This window comes from Theropithecus gelada, chromosome 12 (genome assembly GCF_003255815.1).
Source record: "Theropithecus gelada isolate Dixy chromosome 12, Tgel_1.0, whole genome shotgun sequence".
Taxonomy (NCBI): domain Eukaryota; kingdom Metazoa; phylum Chordata; class Mammalia; order Primates; family Cercopithecidae; genus Theropithecus; species Theropithecus gelada.
In genome coordinates this window covers 64,806,855-64,823,515 of record NC_037680.1, presented here as the reverse complement: position 1 = coordinate 64,823,515, position 16,661 = coordinate 64,806,855, and the positions used below count along the sequence as shown (strand labels likewise).

Below are 16,661 nucleotides of genomic sequence, written 5' to 3'. Positions count from 1 at the left end.
GGACAGCTCAAGGAGACCTTTAATTATGCAGTGGGGCAGTACCTTAGCCTGTCTGCTGTTTCCAGCAAAGCTTGTAGTCACCAGCGACTGCACTCTCCCAATTCATGGGTTTTCCAACAAGGCTACTTGTTCATATGAGGGGAAAAGGGAAAGGCTGACAGAGAAAGGGAGTAATTTGCAAATCTGAAGAATTTCCAATTCCTCTCAAAGTTTTCTACTTCCTCACATTCACTCTGTCTAATAATCTCCCTTACTTTAAGCACCTAATCACCCATTTTGTAATACAGACACAAAATCATCAGTATTGTGGTCTCCTGCTAGTCCTAGAATTGCGTCATGACTTGAACATTCTCCGTAACTTTTTATTCTCAAATGTTGGTGTAACATATTTTAAAAGCAGGCACAAAATGAATTTATTAAATCCTTCCAAATTGCATTATATTTTGTCAAACTTGCAGATTGAAACAGTGCATGTAAAATGTGTCTGATTGCAAATGAGAGTAAAGCGAGCTCAGCTGGGAAACAATACTAGGACCCAGGGAGGGGTACCTTGACTGCCAGTCCTCACTTACTTGGAGTTTGCCCAACGTACCAAGTGGACCCGCCAAGCCCAACACCAGCTAAGTCTTCCTTACTCTACCTTGGCACGCTAGTTCCAGCTGCAGCGTCCAGCTTCCTGTTCAAGTCCCATTCAACATCGTAAACACATTCCAAGAAAACCAGCCTGCCCAGAGTTCCCTCCCGCACACAGGGAAGTCAGCGCGGCAGCCGCAGGAGCTGCAGAATAGAAAGAACTGACTGCTCCGGATTCTGATCCGTGTAGTGAGTGAGGCCACGAGAAGCTGGACCCGCCAAGCGAATTTAGCAGTCGCAGCGAGAACCCAAAGGTTCATCACCCCCGCCAAGCCTTGCGCCCTCCAGAAGCAGCTACTTGACCCGCGCGGCAAAAGGGTAACCATGTGGACGCCGCCCCTTCCTTTTGGGCCCTCCCAGCTCTGGGCTTTAAAGTATCCGCGGCCCGGCCTTAGAGCTTCGCGCCTCCCCGCCCCCATGCTCACATTCTCTCCCTGCGCCAACAAAAGGGAGGCTGCCCTGGAAGTTCGTTCTTGGGTCGCCTGGCTGTGACCCGACGATGACTTGCCTGCTCAGCCCAGTCTGATCCACGCACCCTCAGCCGGACTGATCCACGGTTGCCCCACCGCCTCCCTGCAGCTCCAGCCCACCGGCCCCCCGCCACCGGACCAAAGTTACCACAAAAGGCTAAGGAGGCTTCTGGAGCCCGGAGACCGCTGCGTCCCCGACCTCGCTGGACTCCCCGCGTCATTCCTCAAGCGCTGCCATAGCAGGCGTCAACAGGTCTTAGCCTCCTTTCGTGCTGGACGACTCCCTGAGCCGTTAGCTGTCCTAATTTTTCACAACCTGCCGGGCAGCGGCTACCCGCAGCTCCGCGCCCTCCTTCCCGGGCACTGGTGGCCGGAGCTGTCCACCCCCGCTGCCCCTCGCGGTATCAGTTTCTAAGCGATTCCACGCTACCTAGAGGGAGCCGGGGCTCGCAGCCAGGGAAGAGCCCAGATAAATCTCCGTACCTCACTGAGAGATGCAGTCAGGTCAGGCTTCGGGCAGGGGCGTGAAGAGCTGCCGGGTCCTCCGAGCCTGGCGATCTCCGCTCCAGCACAGCCGGGGCGCCGTCTCCGAGGCCGAGAGGGAAAGTTTCTCTACGTCAACACGGCGCTGGACTCGGGACCCTCCAGCTTCGGTCCCCTCCCTCTTCGCGCGCTCTCCCCCCTCCCTCCTCTTCCTAATCCGCTGAATCCAAAACTGGCTCTGGCGGCAGCTGGGACGCGGGGCTCGGGACTCCGGGTCGCTCCCGGCTGGGAATGCGGGGCTCCCCCTCTCGGTGAGAAGGAAACTCTCACACACTCCGGCTTGCGCACTTCTGGCGGTCTCCTTGGACACTTCCACACGGGACGCCTGTGTTCGAGCTCGCTGACTTTCCTTCATTAATCTCCGATGGTCGTTATTTGTGGGCCCACTGGGCTATCCCGCGCGTGCACGCGGAACCGGAGGTGGGTAGAGGGTGGAATGAGGGAGAAACCCATCTGCAGAAGGAGGGGCCCTGCCTTACTCAGCCTTTAGCCCGGACAGAAGCAAAACCACAGGCCCCCGCTCCCACCCCACTCGCGCGGCGTTTCCTTTCCAGCCTCGTCCCTGAGACACTAGAACAGGACCACTTGCCTTTTCTTATCTCTGTGTGTTTCCTAACACAATTTTAAAACACCTCTGAGGCTTCATAGAGGGGAAACGTGTCAAAAGAAATACACGAATAAGAGTAAAACGTGCCGTCTTCACAGCCTTTATCAAGAAAGCAGGCAGTTGCTGCTGCTCTGGCCGCACCTCAGCAGACTGGTTTGTCCTCATTTGTTTTTTAACTCGGCCTTAATCTCTGGACTTTGTTATGCCTTAAAACAGACACTCACATACACACACGTGAAAATTGCCTTAACTCCCAGACCATACTAATTTGCTCCATTCAGATGCTTATCCCGGAATTAAGGACTTCTGTGTAGGATTTGAGGGAAAAAACAACAGCCCATTCTAATTGACCTTTAGTAGAGTTCTGTATGGGAAAGTGGGCGAAGAGGAGTATCCTCGCATAAGAAGTTCTTAAAGGATGAGAGGACCTTTACTAAAATTCTTGGTGCTGCTCAGAATTTAGTTTACTACATTTTAGTTTGAGTGTGAAAATAGATGAGAAAAGGAAAAAGGCATTTTGCAAAGCTAGCAGTTATAATGTATTACAATGGATCCAGGGCTTAGAGTCAGACAGACCAGATTACATTCCAAACTCCATCCTTAGGCTTTCTGTGCCTATCAATTATAACTGCCAACAGGAATTGCATAATCTAGCTTACGGAGTCACAGTCACATTTACAGGAGTTAAAATAGAGTCGTGATAGGCACAGAGAAAATACTCAATAAGTATTTGGTTCTTATATCCCACCACGTTTTACTGTTATTAGGAGAGAAGGTGGTGCTAGAAATTTCCCCCCAAAGACCCTGTAAGTGAATCAGTTTTCTTCTCCCTAATGCTTTTTCCATTTAAAAAGTCATCACTTCACAATTTTTGAAATGGAAACTATTTGTTTACAGATTAACTAGTTCCAGCTGAACTCTGTTATTTTAAATACAAGGTAATTGAAGTCTAGGGCTCTTGAGTGACTTTCCCCAAATCTCATAGTTTGGAGGTACTAAAGCTAATATCAGAAATCAGTCCTCTTAATAATTTGGCCAGGATCCTCTTTTAACTGTTCTTCCCTTTATCACAACAGTCAAGCACACATAAAAATAATTATATTAATAATCTGAGGACAAATGCTAGTTGTTTTTTCTGTAAATAACTCTTAGGCAATGAATTTATGAACAATCATTAAAAATTAATGTCATTTAGATGATCACTTGGTATCAATGTGATTATAAAAATAAAACACATGGTAGTCCAGTATTTAGGAATAAGGTAGTTGATGAGATGAACAAATCCATGCTTACATTATATATTTACAGATAGATATTTTGGATTTTTTAGCCAATAATATTAAAAGATTATAATAAAGAACTTTCAACTCCCAAGAATACATCAACATACCACTACGGTTGGCTTATCCTAGTTTGAGAACAACTAGATCAGTGTTCAGGACACACAATTCAACTTGAACAAGTTCAGGGCCAAAGAACAAATCAGGCTACAGAGATCAAACTTTCCATCCTGTGAAATAATGGAAAATCCCATAGCATGTATTTATTTCTCATTCATTTGCCTCTAGTACCTGGAAGAAGGTCTTTTTAAAAAATTATTCCTTGCCATACACAATGTTGAAAATCATCTGAACTTTTACATAACTAACTCCCATGTTCTCAGAGATGAGACCCTATATCTTCCTTCTAAGTAGGAGTTATTTACTACTCCGGCCTCATCCTCAGTTTCCTAAAGGCATATCATAGCCTCTTTAGAGATCTATCTTTCCTATCCATGAGATTTGGAAGATCCTAAAGAGATTTAAAATATATATATATATGGCTACAAAGCACATCCATCTTGAATGGATAAATGAAGACAGATGAGTCCTCATAACTGTCTTTTTCCAATCGTTACATACAGTGCTAAAGATTACTCATTTTTATATTTTCTCCCATTGTTTAAAGTCTTTAAACTTGCTATTGCTTTGTAATTTTTATAACCTGACTTTTGATATGATCTGCTTTGTGAAATGGCTCAGAGGTATAAAAATCTCAAGAGTGTCAGAACCAAGTTTTTAAAAACAATAAAACTAAATAGAACAAGATTTTAAAACAAATTCATAGCATGCCCCAGGAAGTAAAGAAGGGAGATGCCAAAAAAAAGGGTTGCACAAGCCTGGCAGGGCACTATGATGAGAAATACGCCTAACTTTACCTATTGCAAATACCTCAGATTTCCATTTGAAAGTTCTTCACATTCATCATAGGTGCATATAGACCATAATGGAAACTCAGCAGCTTTCCGGTAATTTAAAAATTAATTTTCTTGCTCAAACCAGAATTAGGTTTCTTTTAACCTGACTAAGGGAACCTTGGCTATGACAAAAAAATGCCTGCTACTTATCTTAAGAAAAACAGTTTTATTTCTGATTATTGCAAAAGCACACAAAAATATGCTGGTTGTTTAGCCCTATATTTCTGCAAAACCAACATTTAAAGTATTTGACAACTTTTTAAAAACTGTAATGAAAACCAAGATTGAAATCCAAATTTCAGTCATGTGATTTGAAAGGGGGACATGTTTCTGTTTGCCATGTGTAACAGTGACCGAATATCCTATGAGTTTCTAGAGGGCTCTAGGTTCCAAAGTTATTGTGTTACATTTACCTTCAAACCTCTATCATTTTATCTGTCATTCTGAAAGAATTGCTTTATTTTGATCTTCTTGATTAAGAACATGAAACTTGACCATTGCAAAAAAAAAAAAAGAAAAAATAGGAGGGCAACTGCAAAAGGGAAATAAATATCACCTGTATTCCCATCACCAAGAGTACCCATTGCTCACATTTTCTCTATATGCTCCAAGGTTTGTTGAGGGCTCTGAGAGACTCAGGTAAATAGTATCCCTTCTTTATGCCTGGGTGGGGAATAAATTGACCAAAAGAAGTTAAAAATGAGAGCAAAATATTTTTCTATTATTGACAGATAACGGATTTGAATTGGTAGATCCAAAAGCAAAGAACAGAAACAGCAGCCTCAGTCACATAGTTCCTGGCCTCCTTCTAACTTGAAAGGAGACAGTGCCTTTGAAAAAGGATTTAAATTGTTTTTTGAGTTCTATTCCAAAGAATGAAAGAGAGAGAAAGGTAGCTGAACCTGGCATGCCCAGCAATTCTTCCCAAGTTTATTCCTAAGGTTATCTACCAAATGTCATAACATCTCTCCAAGGACAAGGAAAAGACCAGTCCTCTTAACCAGTAAAATATTTTTGCATGGAAACCAGGAGTAGAGGAAAGGCATTACTCAGTACCCACAGCCATTTAACATTTTTCTTTCCATTAACGATTTTCTTTCCATTTTTTTCATGTGGAACTGTAACGTACATACTACTAATTTCTCTTTTTTCTTGAGACAGAGTCTCGCTCTGTCGCCCAGGCTGGAGTGCAGTGGCGCGATCTCGGCTCACTGCAAGCTCCGCCTCCCGGGTTCACGCCATTTTCCTGCCTCAGCCTCCCGAGTAGCTGGGACTACAGACGCTGCGCCACTAGGTCCGGCTAGTGTGTGTGTGTGTGTGTGTGTGTGTGTGTGTGTGTGTGTGTGTGTGTATTTTTAGTAGAGACGGGGTTTCACTGTAGCCAGGATGGTCTCCATCTCCTGATCTCGTCATCCGCCCACCTCAGCCCCTCAAAGTGCTGGGATTACAGACGTGAGACACCGCACCCGGCCCATACTACTACTTTTTAACAGTATAGCATGGGCTTTTTTCCCTGCCAGTGTTTATTAATAATTTTTTGCTATTACAAACAGAAATGATGGCCATTTGTACATACGTATTTTGTATGTCATCTGTTCACATATTGTGCCTATCCCTTACAGTTATTTCCTTAGAATAAATACCTACAAGTAGATTATCAAGTTATAGACTTTTTATTATTTTAAAAATAATCTCACATTATAGAAAAGTTACAGAGTACAAAGATTTATTTTTATTTTTACCTGAACCATTTTAGTATAACTTGCCATCATGATACCTCATCCTTCCCAAATCCTTTGTGGACTTCCTTAAAACACAGATCTTCTCCTCCATAAAGAAGGTAAAACATCAAAATTCAAGAAATCAACATCCATATATTTCTGCATTTAATTCTCATGTCCTATTCAGGCTTCTCCAATTATTCCAACAATGTTCTTTATAAGAACAGGATCCAGTTTGGGATCACAGTTGCATGCAGTTATCATGTCTCTTTGACTTTCATGGTGTTGATACTTTTGTGAATTGTTTACTACTTCCCTGGCAAAAATGTAATTTATCATTAGAGTCAGCTAATATATTTTGGCTGATGAAAAAATGGAAGTATTATACTATATTCTTTTTTAAAAAACAATTCTAATAAGTTGTACCCAGTTTTGATTTTTTCCTATTACTAATGATCCTCACTTGATTGTCTGTCAGACTTCTCCTCTGTAACATTAACCTCTCTCTCTCTTTATAATTGGTCCATATTGGTGGCATTGGTGGTATAGTGGTGAGTATAACTGCCTTCCAACCATAATTGGTCCATATTTCCTGGGGAGGCACTTGAAACTAGGCAAATACTTCATTTCTCATCAAACTTCCAATTTCTTAGTTTGTTTACTTATATTAGTATTGATACATGGCTTCCTATTTTACTTGCATAGGTATAATCTGTTTCTATGATGATTTATTTTTGACACTTAAATTATCTCAGATTTGGCCAGACACTGTTTCAAGCTAAATTCCATATCCCTTTGCCGTGTATCTAGCATTCTGTGAGCATTTTCTCAATTTGGGGCATAAAAAGGTGTTGAAGTCTCATTTTGTATTTCCCCAGCCCCAGCCCAGGAATCAGTCATTTCTCCAAGAAATTTGTTTCTTTTTAGTGAAGGATGGTATTTGGAATCTGAGCTCCAGTAGCTATGTTTATTGCTGTTAGGTTTTCTTCCTTTGCTTAGGCCCTCTCAGTAACCAAAGCCAGGGAATATATGCATGTATGCACTTGTACATATTTACATCTTTCTGCTAATCTATCTGCTTATCTATCACCTATCATCTGCCAACATCTCTATCATCTCTATCATCATTTATCTATCTTGAAAGCCACGAGTTCAAACATTTACCTTCAATTGTAGTACAATACTACTTTTTATATTTGTAGCCCCCTTCTCCTCTTGTAAAAATCTGGCTTCAACTGTCATTATTCTTAATATATTTTCTTAATTAATCAATGTCCTTGTCCATACCCAATCTCCCATGGCTGTCACAGTCCCCTTTCCTATGTGCCCAGGCCACTCCTTCTACAGGAACATCCTCATCATCCTGCTCAGATTCTTAACACCTCAAGATTGACAGCCCTCCTGTGCCCTCTTCCCTCACCTAGGGCTCTAGCACACAGTGTCAGGCTTCTCTCTACAAGGATTTCCTTTGCTTCTCGCATGGGCTCCAATTACCACACCAGGCTGTTTCTCCACTGGAACACCATTTTCATTGTACTTGGACCTCCTCACCCATCTCTGGGCCACTGCAATACCCCCACCCTTTATCAGTGCAGATGCTTATGTTACTTGGCCCCTTCTAATAGTTTAAATACATATTGCCAAACAAATTCTGAAAAGTTTATAAAAACATACATTCCCTTGAGCAATGTAGGTCAGTGTCATTTCCTCAACATGTGGTACTTGTGTTTTATTTATGACATATGTTGCCTATGTAGACTATAATGGACTCAGGTGCAGATGGCTGTGCTAAGCATGCTTCTTGGTGTTTGACACATCATTAGCCTACAAGGTCCCTTGAGGATTTTATTTAAATATGTGCTTTTTCTTTGTTGAGGGGAGCTCTGAAAACATAAACAAATACAAACAAGTTCATTAAATATGTACTTTTATTTTCATTTCCTCCCATTCACTGACCCAGCACAAGTACTTAATGTAATGTGTACTTTCATGTGTTTAAGGTGTACCTTTTTTTGTAAGTATTCTTTCAAAATATTTATTTTCATATGCATTTTTCATTTACCTAAATGATATCATGTAAACTATTCCATCTTGGCCCTTATTTTTTTTTTTTCTCCAAACACTCAAATTTTCAAGTAATCTTAGTGAAAAATTAGCAGCTCAATTGCTTTAATTTTTATTACTTTCACTGTTAACAAAACTGAATAAGTTTTCATAAAGTTAATAACTATATTTTCTTTTGTGAGGTGGCTATTTATATATTTTGTACATTTTTCTCTTTTCTCTATTGTTTCACATATTTTTTCTTTTTCTTATTGATTTTTAAAGGTTCCATGTGTAGTAAATATATTAACCTCTAGCTAAAAAAGGGGGTATTTTTCTTATTAACTTAATTAAAATAAATTATTTTGTTGTGTTTTAAAATTATGTAGAATTTCTTTAAATGTAATCCTTTTATGATTTCTTGAGTTTTTAAAAAAATATGATGACATTTCACCCAAACTAATTAGCAATATTTTCTTCTAGTATTTTGTAGTTTTTGTTTTTCAATTTATTCTGATGTGAAGTCTAAAGATAGGGCTTTTATTTCCCCCAGAATAATGACCTAGGTGTCCAACACCACATATTGAATAGATCCATTCTTTGCCTAGTGATTTTTAGCAGTAATTTTTATCATATGTTAACTTAGATATGAAACAGGGTCTGTTCAATCAGAACTTCCAGGTCTGGTCAAACAGCATGCAAAATGCAGTAAGACACCTAAAAAATGCCCAGTGCAGAATAAAATCCAGCCAAGTTCTTTCACCAGCCAAGCCAATGGAGCTTGCAAGCAAGAAGAAAGGGATATCTTTTCTAACTACAAAGGCATCTTCAGCTCCTAGCCAAGCACCTGCAGAGCTTCCTTGGAAAGAACTGGGCATCATGTGGGCTAATGGTAGTCCTTTCCCATTTAATGGTCAGTGTATTTCTGCAATAGAACATTATTAATTATCTCAAACTATCATTGTTTAAAATATCTACTGGGACAAATTCTCCTTTATTATTTTATCCCCTTGTCAAAGGTTTCATCACTATTCTCTCAAGATTATTTTTCCAAATGAGCTTTGGATCCATTCTGTTAAGTTTCCTTGTCACAACTTCTTATTTCCTACCTTTGACCACAAAAGTCTTCTGTTAGAAGTGTATTCAACTCATGTATCAATTTACTTGAATTAACTTCATTATTCAATATTTTCTTCTGATTCTGAAAAAGGATGCTTTTTCAACTTGAAAAGACCTGACTCTACACCCATTCATATTATATTTTTACCCTCCAATCTATTAAATTATCACTTGTTAAGTTCCATGTTGTTGCTAAGAGTAAAAGGGCCATTTTTCTACAACAATTGCAGGACACAAATAATACTTGGAATTGAAGACCCCTACTTAACACAAATAATGAGAGAAAGCACAGATCTTAATCAAGGGTCACGTTTCTGCTTCTTGTTCCAGTTCTCGTGCACTCTAGATTATAGTGAATGAGTGCCTTATGTGGAGTCCAGCCATCACCAAGAGACAGGAGCTAACACTCAGCTTCATGGAAAGGCCCGACCTAATGTCCAGGAATAGTCTCCCAAGGTATGCTCTTCTGCCACAGAGTTTTCAGGCCTAGAAAATTTGCTTGAAGCAGTTTTACTTGCTTGAAAAACTGCTGTGATAAGAAGATATTTTTTTCATTTGAAGATTCACATACTTAAAATAAAAAATAGAACAAAGATATTTTATTGCAAATAGAATTACGGTCTTATTTTCTTAATAGAGTAAAAATAATTGTCTAAAATGATTTTTGACAAAGGAAACTTTTTATTTGAAAATTATAATTTGCAATCTTTCACTAGCATGCTAATTTATTAACTCTCTTCAAAATCCTGTATCAGAATTTACTCAGGCTTGCAGATAGGGCTTAACAAAAAAGCAAAGCTAAACAAGGCACCTATACGCTTGGGCCTGACATAATGTGATTTGAGAAAATGTCATCATGCTTTAAAACGCAAAGGGGACATTAGCGCCTATCACAACCGAACAACAAAAGACGTTCTCTCATTGCGTATCTTTTCCATAACAGGGCTAAAATAATTCTGAGAGTGGCTTTTCTGTAAAAGGCAGTCTGTGGCAAGAGTTGTTAGAACAGAGACTTGCCATGCTGGTTCTGCATCAACAGTCTCTCTAGCTCAGCAATCTGAGAATACACACAGATAAAGTGCTATCAGTTCAATGGAAATTGGCAGGTTTTCAGAGGGTGTGACTGCAGAAGACTGTTGTTCAGTTTCAAAAATGAAACCCTCCAGAAGCAATTTCGAAGTTACACAAATCTTTCACATATACTGAGAGTGCAGGTGAAGATCATCCATTTTCCACATAAAAATAAATTGCTAAGGACTTTTAAATGAACACCCCTACCTAAAATGCAGTGTTCTGTTTGGAAATCTGTACATTATACAAGTGAAGAGTATAATAAATCTTGAAAGAAATTAATTTTTTTTCATTGAAATATTTTTGTAGAGTGCCATGAGTTTGGGGGAGAACTAGTGAAATGTAAATCAACAATTTTATGAATTTATAAGACAGTTCTTAAAGTGTCAAGAAAGCTGTAATGGTTTAAATTCTATTTACTGAATTAAGCTTCAGATATTTCTTATAAAAGTGAACTTCAGGCTGTTGAGTGTTGAAGGGTGAAGCTTAGGATAAAGCTTTAAAGCATGTGCTTTGGAGTCCAAAGTCATGGTTAGAATGTATTCTTTACCCCTTACTGACTGTGAAATCTTGGACAAGTCACTTTCTTCTCTATATTAGTTCATTCTCACATTGCTATAAAGAACTACCTGACACTGGGTAATTTATGAAGAAAAGAGGTTTAATTGACTCAGAGTTCCACAGACTGTACAGGACTCATGGCTGGGAGGCCTCTGGAAACTTACAATCATGCTGGAGGGAGAAGGGGAAGCGAGCAAGTCTTCCTATGGCAGAGCAATAGACAGAGAGCAAATGGGGAAGTGCTACTCACTTTCAAACAACCAGATCTCCTGATAACCCACTCACTACCACGAGAATAGCAAGGGGAAAATCTGCCCCCATAATCCAATCACCTCCCACTGGGTCCCTTCCCCAACACTGGGAATTACAATTCAACATGAGATTTGGGTGGGAACACAGAGCCAAACTGTATCACTCTACTTTAATATTAGTTTTCTTATTTTTGAAACAGTTGTCAAGATTAATTGAGTTAATAAATGTAAAGCACTTAGCATAATCTGGCAAGTAAGTATAAAATAAATAATGGCTTTTCATGGAAACAAGTAAAACTATAAAAACTTTTGATATGTTAGTGAAAGTTTTCAGGAAACTGAATCAATATGGGTCAAAATAAAAGGAAAACAATAGCTTTGGCTAAAATTAAACTCTTAGTTTTTTCTTGGAAAAAAATAAAAGTATTTTTGGTGTTATTTTTGTCTAGAAAGAATAATGATATTTATATGCTTATTTTTATTTTTTAACCAATCTACAGAATTCATTCAGATAGCCCCAGTTTTTCTTTTTCTTTTTCAACCTTTATTTTAGATTTGGGGGTACATGTACAGGTTTTGGTATGTTGAGTGTATTACCTGGGTATATTGTGTGATGATGAGGTTTGGGGTACAAATGATCTCATCACCCAGGTGCTGAGCATAGTACACAACAGTTAGTTTTTCAGCCCTTGTCTCCCTCACCTTTTTAGTAGTCCTCAGTGTCTATTGCTGCCATCTTTATATCCATGAGTACCCGATGTTTACCTTCCACTTATAAGTGAGAACATGCTGTATTTCAGTATTCTGTTCCTGCGTTAATTTGCTTAGGATAATGGGTTTCAGCTGCACCCATGTTGGGACATAATTTCATTCTTTTTTGTCTGTATAGTATTTTACGGTGTATATGTAGCACATTTTCTTTATCAAATCCACTACCGACAGGCAGCTAAATTGATTCCATGTCTTTGCTATTGCGAGTAGTGCTATGATAAACATACGAGTTTGTGCGTCTTTTTGGTAAAAGTATTTGTTTTCTTTTAGATATATACCAAGTAAAGGGAGTGCTGGATTAAGTGGTAGTTCCAAGTCCTTTGAGAAAGCTTCAAACTGCTTTCCACAGTAGCTGGACTAATTTACATTCCCCTCAACAATGTATAAACATTACTTTTTCTTTCTAGCCTTGCCAACCTCTGTTGTTTTTTTTACCTTTTAATCTAGCCATTCTGACTGGTATGAGATGGTATCTCATTGTACTTTTGATTTGGATTTATCTGATGATTAGTGATGTGAAGCAGCTTTTCATGTTTGTTGGGCGCTTGTATGTCGTCTTTTGAGAAGTGTCTGTTCATGTCTTTTGCTCATTTTTAATAAAGTTATTTGGTTGTTACTTGTTCAATTGTTTAAGTTCTTTACAGATTCTGGATATTAGATGTTTGTTGGATTCACAGTTTGAGCATATTTTCTCCCATTCTTTAGGTTGTCTGTTTCCCCTGCTGACAGTTTCTTTTGCTGTGCAGAAACTCTTTAGTTAATTAGGTCCCACTTGTCAATTTTTGTTTTTGTTACAATTGCTTTTGAGGACTTACTCATAAATTTTCTCAAGGCCAATGTCCAAAATAGTGTTTCCTAGATTTTCTTCTAGAATATATCTCCAGTTTTTCTATCAATGCCCTTTCTCTATTCCAGAATTCCACACAGCATTTATGTCTCTTAGTCTCTTCTAATATGTGACAGTTCCTTGATCTTTCCTTGTCTTTTATGACTGACACTTTTGAAGGGTGATGGTTTAGTATCTCGTAGAAAGTCCCACATATCAACGTTGTGTGCTGTTTTCTCATGGTTAAACTGGGGTTATAAGTTTTGGGGGAAATTTTCACAAAAGTAAAGTGTCCTCATTGCATCATATTGGGGTATGTGACATTGATATGAGTTCACACGAATAATAGTAAGTCAGTATAGATGGTGTCTGCCAGGTTTCTTCAATGTAAAGTTACTATTTTCCCTTGGTAATTAATCAATATTTGGGGAGAGATACTTTGAGACAATACAAGTATGCTGTTTCTCCTTAAACTTTTACCCACTAGTTGTAACATGTATTGGTAGATATTGCCTACAAGATTTCCATATATCCCCTAACAATTTTTATATATATATATACACACACATAATTATATATAAAATATATAAAAATGTATATACTTTATATATATTTTATATATAATTTACATATATAAATTGGAATTCTTTTGTAAGGAAGAAGCATTTCTTTTTTTTTTTTTTTTTTTTTTGAGACAGAGTCTGGGTCTGTCGCCCGGGCTGGAGTGCAGTGGCCAGATCTCAGCTCACTGCAAGCTCCGCCTCCCAGGTGTACGCCATTCTCCTGCCTCAGCCTCCCGAGTAGCTGGGACTACAGGTGCCTGCCACCTCACCCGGCTAGTTTTTTTTTGTATTTTTTAGTAGAGACGGGATTTTACTGTGTTAGCCAGGATGGTCTCGATCTCCTGACCTCGTGATCCATCCGTCTCGGCCTCCCAAAGTGCTGGGATTACAGGCTTGAGCCACCGCGCCTGGCCAGGAAGAAGCATTTCTTTTCCTTCATCTACAGTCACCTTTTAGCTTAGTTCAAATCTTAAAATAAAGTTTGCTCAATGAACTAGACTAAATGTACATTTAGGGAGCAAGAATGATGGAGATCAGACCTGCCCCAGAAGTTCCATCACCATTCATTCAGCATTCAGTACTGTGTTTCTAATGTCAGGCACTGAGCTAGTGTAGGAGAGATGATGATGAATAAGTACAGCCTCTACCCTTAAGGAGCTCACAGCCCAGTAGAGGGAAACACAATGTAATAAATAAAATTATAAATAAATGTGGTTAGGCACTAAAACAGATATATATTTCTTCATTGTGGGCAAGATAGAGTAACAATTTAGAAAGCAGTCATGTTGTCAAAATGCGAGCTGAATTTTGAAAGGTGATTGTGTGTACAGCAGGTAGACAAGAAAGGGAGAAACATTTATGGCAGAGGAAATAACATTATCAAAGCCTGAGAAACTTGAAATAGCAAGAGAATATGAAGAAATTAAAATAGCTTAGTGTGTTGGGGAGCATTAGATCAGGGTCTCGAACTTTATAGGGAATGGTATCTACTGCAAGTCTTATTATGGACAATTTTGTTTTAGAAAAAGCACTCTGGTGACCATTTAAGAGAAGATACTGAAGCTATGTGAGATTGGAGGTAAGAAAGGCCAATGAAGGGAGTTGGATTCTCTTATATCAAACTTATTATCAGGTGTCTGATCTGCTAAATACAAAAGGGTGTAGAAATGACAAACTTTAGAGTGATGTGATTTTTATATTGTATTAAGAGAACATACCAGGGAGAGGGTCTTACAGCTTTGATTTTTAAAGTGAATTTTCAGCTCTGGTCATAACCCATTAACATGTTTGAGTACCTTAAATTCCGTGTTATTAGGATTTTCGGTACTGCTGGCTACTTAGAACAGTTAGTGTCATGATTATGGAAAAAAATCTAGATTTGTTGGACACTGCTTTTGTCTAGCTACCTTCGCAGTCTTACAATGTATATTTTCATAATCTTTACTAGTTTGCTGGAAATTAAAGAAGTCTAGGTATCTCAAGGGACCTATCCTATCTATAATCCTAAAGTTATATTTATTCAGGAAGTACCACCCTTTTAATTATTCTAAGTCAATATTGAATCCTAGCTGTTAGGAAATTTAACGTCATGGGAGTGAGGTCAGTTGTTGAAGAAATTCCAGAAAAGTGGAAAGATAAATAGTAGAAGAACATTCCAGTTATAAGTGAACAACTTGGAGTCTAAATAATGCAATATTATGTTGATATTAAAAAAGCTTGTGTGTTAAAGAGATATTTTCTAGATATTATCTAGATATTAAAGAGAAATGCACAAATAATGGCAATTTAGACATGCTACTTATGACAAACTAACAATGTGTTAACGTTTGTGTTTAGGTACAAAAACATTAAAGATTCCCTGAGCACCAAAAATACTAATCAATACAAATGTTTTAGAAAGGTCCGTGAGAAACTGTGTGAAATGGCTCATTCCAAACCAGATAATTTGAGAAAAAATTACTAAGAAGATTATTTATAAAGGTGCAGGCAGGGTTTAAGAAATACAGTTATCCTCACAGGGTAATATCCAGGGAAACTATTGCCACCTCTACCCCCGGAAGGGCAAGAAAAAGAGAGAGAATGGTTACCAGAACCCAGAGAGGATAATTATATGGAAAAGAAGTCCCGATAGGAATCGTGACCTTCAGTAAAGGAGCACAATCAAATGACAATCAGATAGTAAGAGAACAGGGAAAATGTGCTGATATCATTCTCTTCTCACATTCCCATTTCCGGCTGGGGTACCCATTGGCCAAAACCAATAGAAAATCTGAAGGCAATGAAACAATTGGATGTAGTTTCTATGGGTCAGTCTTTTGTAGAACAGAGCAGGATAAAGAAAGATGGAAAGTATACCTAGAGACTTAAAGATATTCAGTGCATTTTAACTAATATTTTGTAAGGCTCCAGACTTGTCTTTATTTAGATTGCATTTTTTAAATATACATCTCTTTAATGATAGAGGGGTTTAATCAATATAAATGTTTGGAATTTACTATATTTAAGGAAGCCTAGGACTTATTAACATTTTGAGTATGTTTTATCACTTTTAAATAAATTTTACAGTTATTGGAAACAGAAAGAATATACAAAGATACAGAAATCACACACATACTTGAAAGTAGTTGTATATGTCATTTTATGTAATGGAAGAATTAAATAAAATAAAAAATGGTTATAGTTTACAGGCTTAAAAACTTCAGTTCCCTACTGGGCATCATGAAATCCAATTTGACATTAAAATAAATAGGAAAACCCACAATAGATATTTAGAAAACTCATTTACATAATGCTCAGACATCAAAAACTTCTTAGATGCCTTTAGGCAAAACATAATTTGTTTTCATGATACTAACATTAAAATGTCTTCTTCAAGTAAAGTATACATGTAGGAATCTGATTTTTGTGTGTGTCTGTTAGTACAATGCTTGAATTTTCACATGGATGCTTGAACAGTATTATGTCATCATCTACTTCAAATAATGTTTAAGAGTAGTAGAGATTACAATTTTAATAAATTGAATATTACAACTTATTATTTTTACTACTATGGAAAAATATTTCTTTGTATAGTAAATCTTTAAATTGAGACAATATTTAAATACACACTTAAAAACAAAAGTCAAAGTAAATGACTTTTTACAAATTTGGGATTCTTTTTCAGAATATTCTATTTTGTATTAGTTTAAAAAATTAGTTTCTGGTAGCCAGGCCCTTGTCAAAAGTACCTTACAAATGTGAATTTTT

General features: G+C 38.1%; 1 protein-coding gene across 5 annotated transcripts in view; it reads right to left on the bottom strand.

Annotated features, from left to right (window-relative positions):
* GULP1 (GULP, engulfment adaptor PTB domain containing 1) overlaps window positions 1-4,271 on the bottom strand; it is a 307,929-nt gene extending 303,658 nt beyond the window's left edge. For 2 of the 5 annotated variants that reach the window (XM_025404711.1, XM_025404714.1), the window contains exon 1: window positions 1,587-2,084. The gene's annotated coding sequence lies outside the window, so the exon portion shown is untranslated. Of the gene's footprint in view, window positions 1-572 lie in introns of all 5 variants that reach the window. The other 3 variants (XM_025404712.1, XM_025404710.1, XM_025404713.1) reach the window with 3 other exon arrangements.
* Between the last annotated feature and the right edge of the window lie 12,390 nt (window positions 4,272-16,661).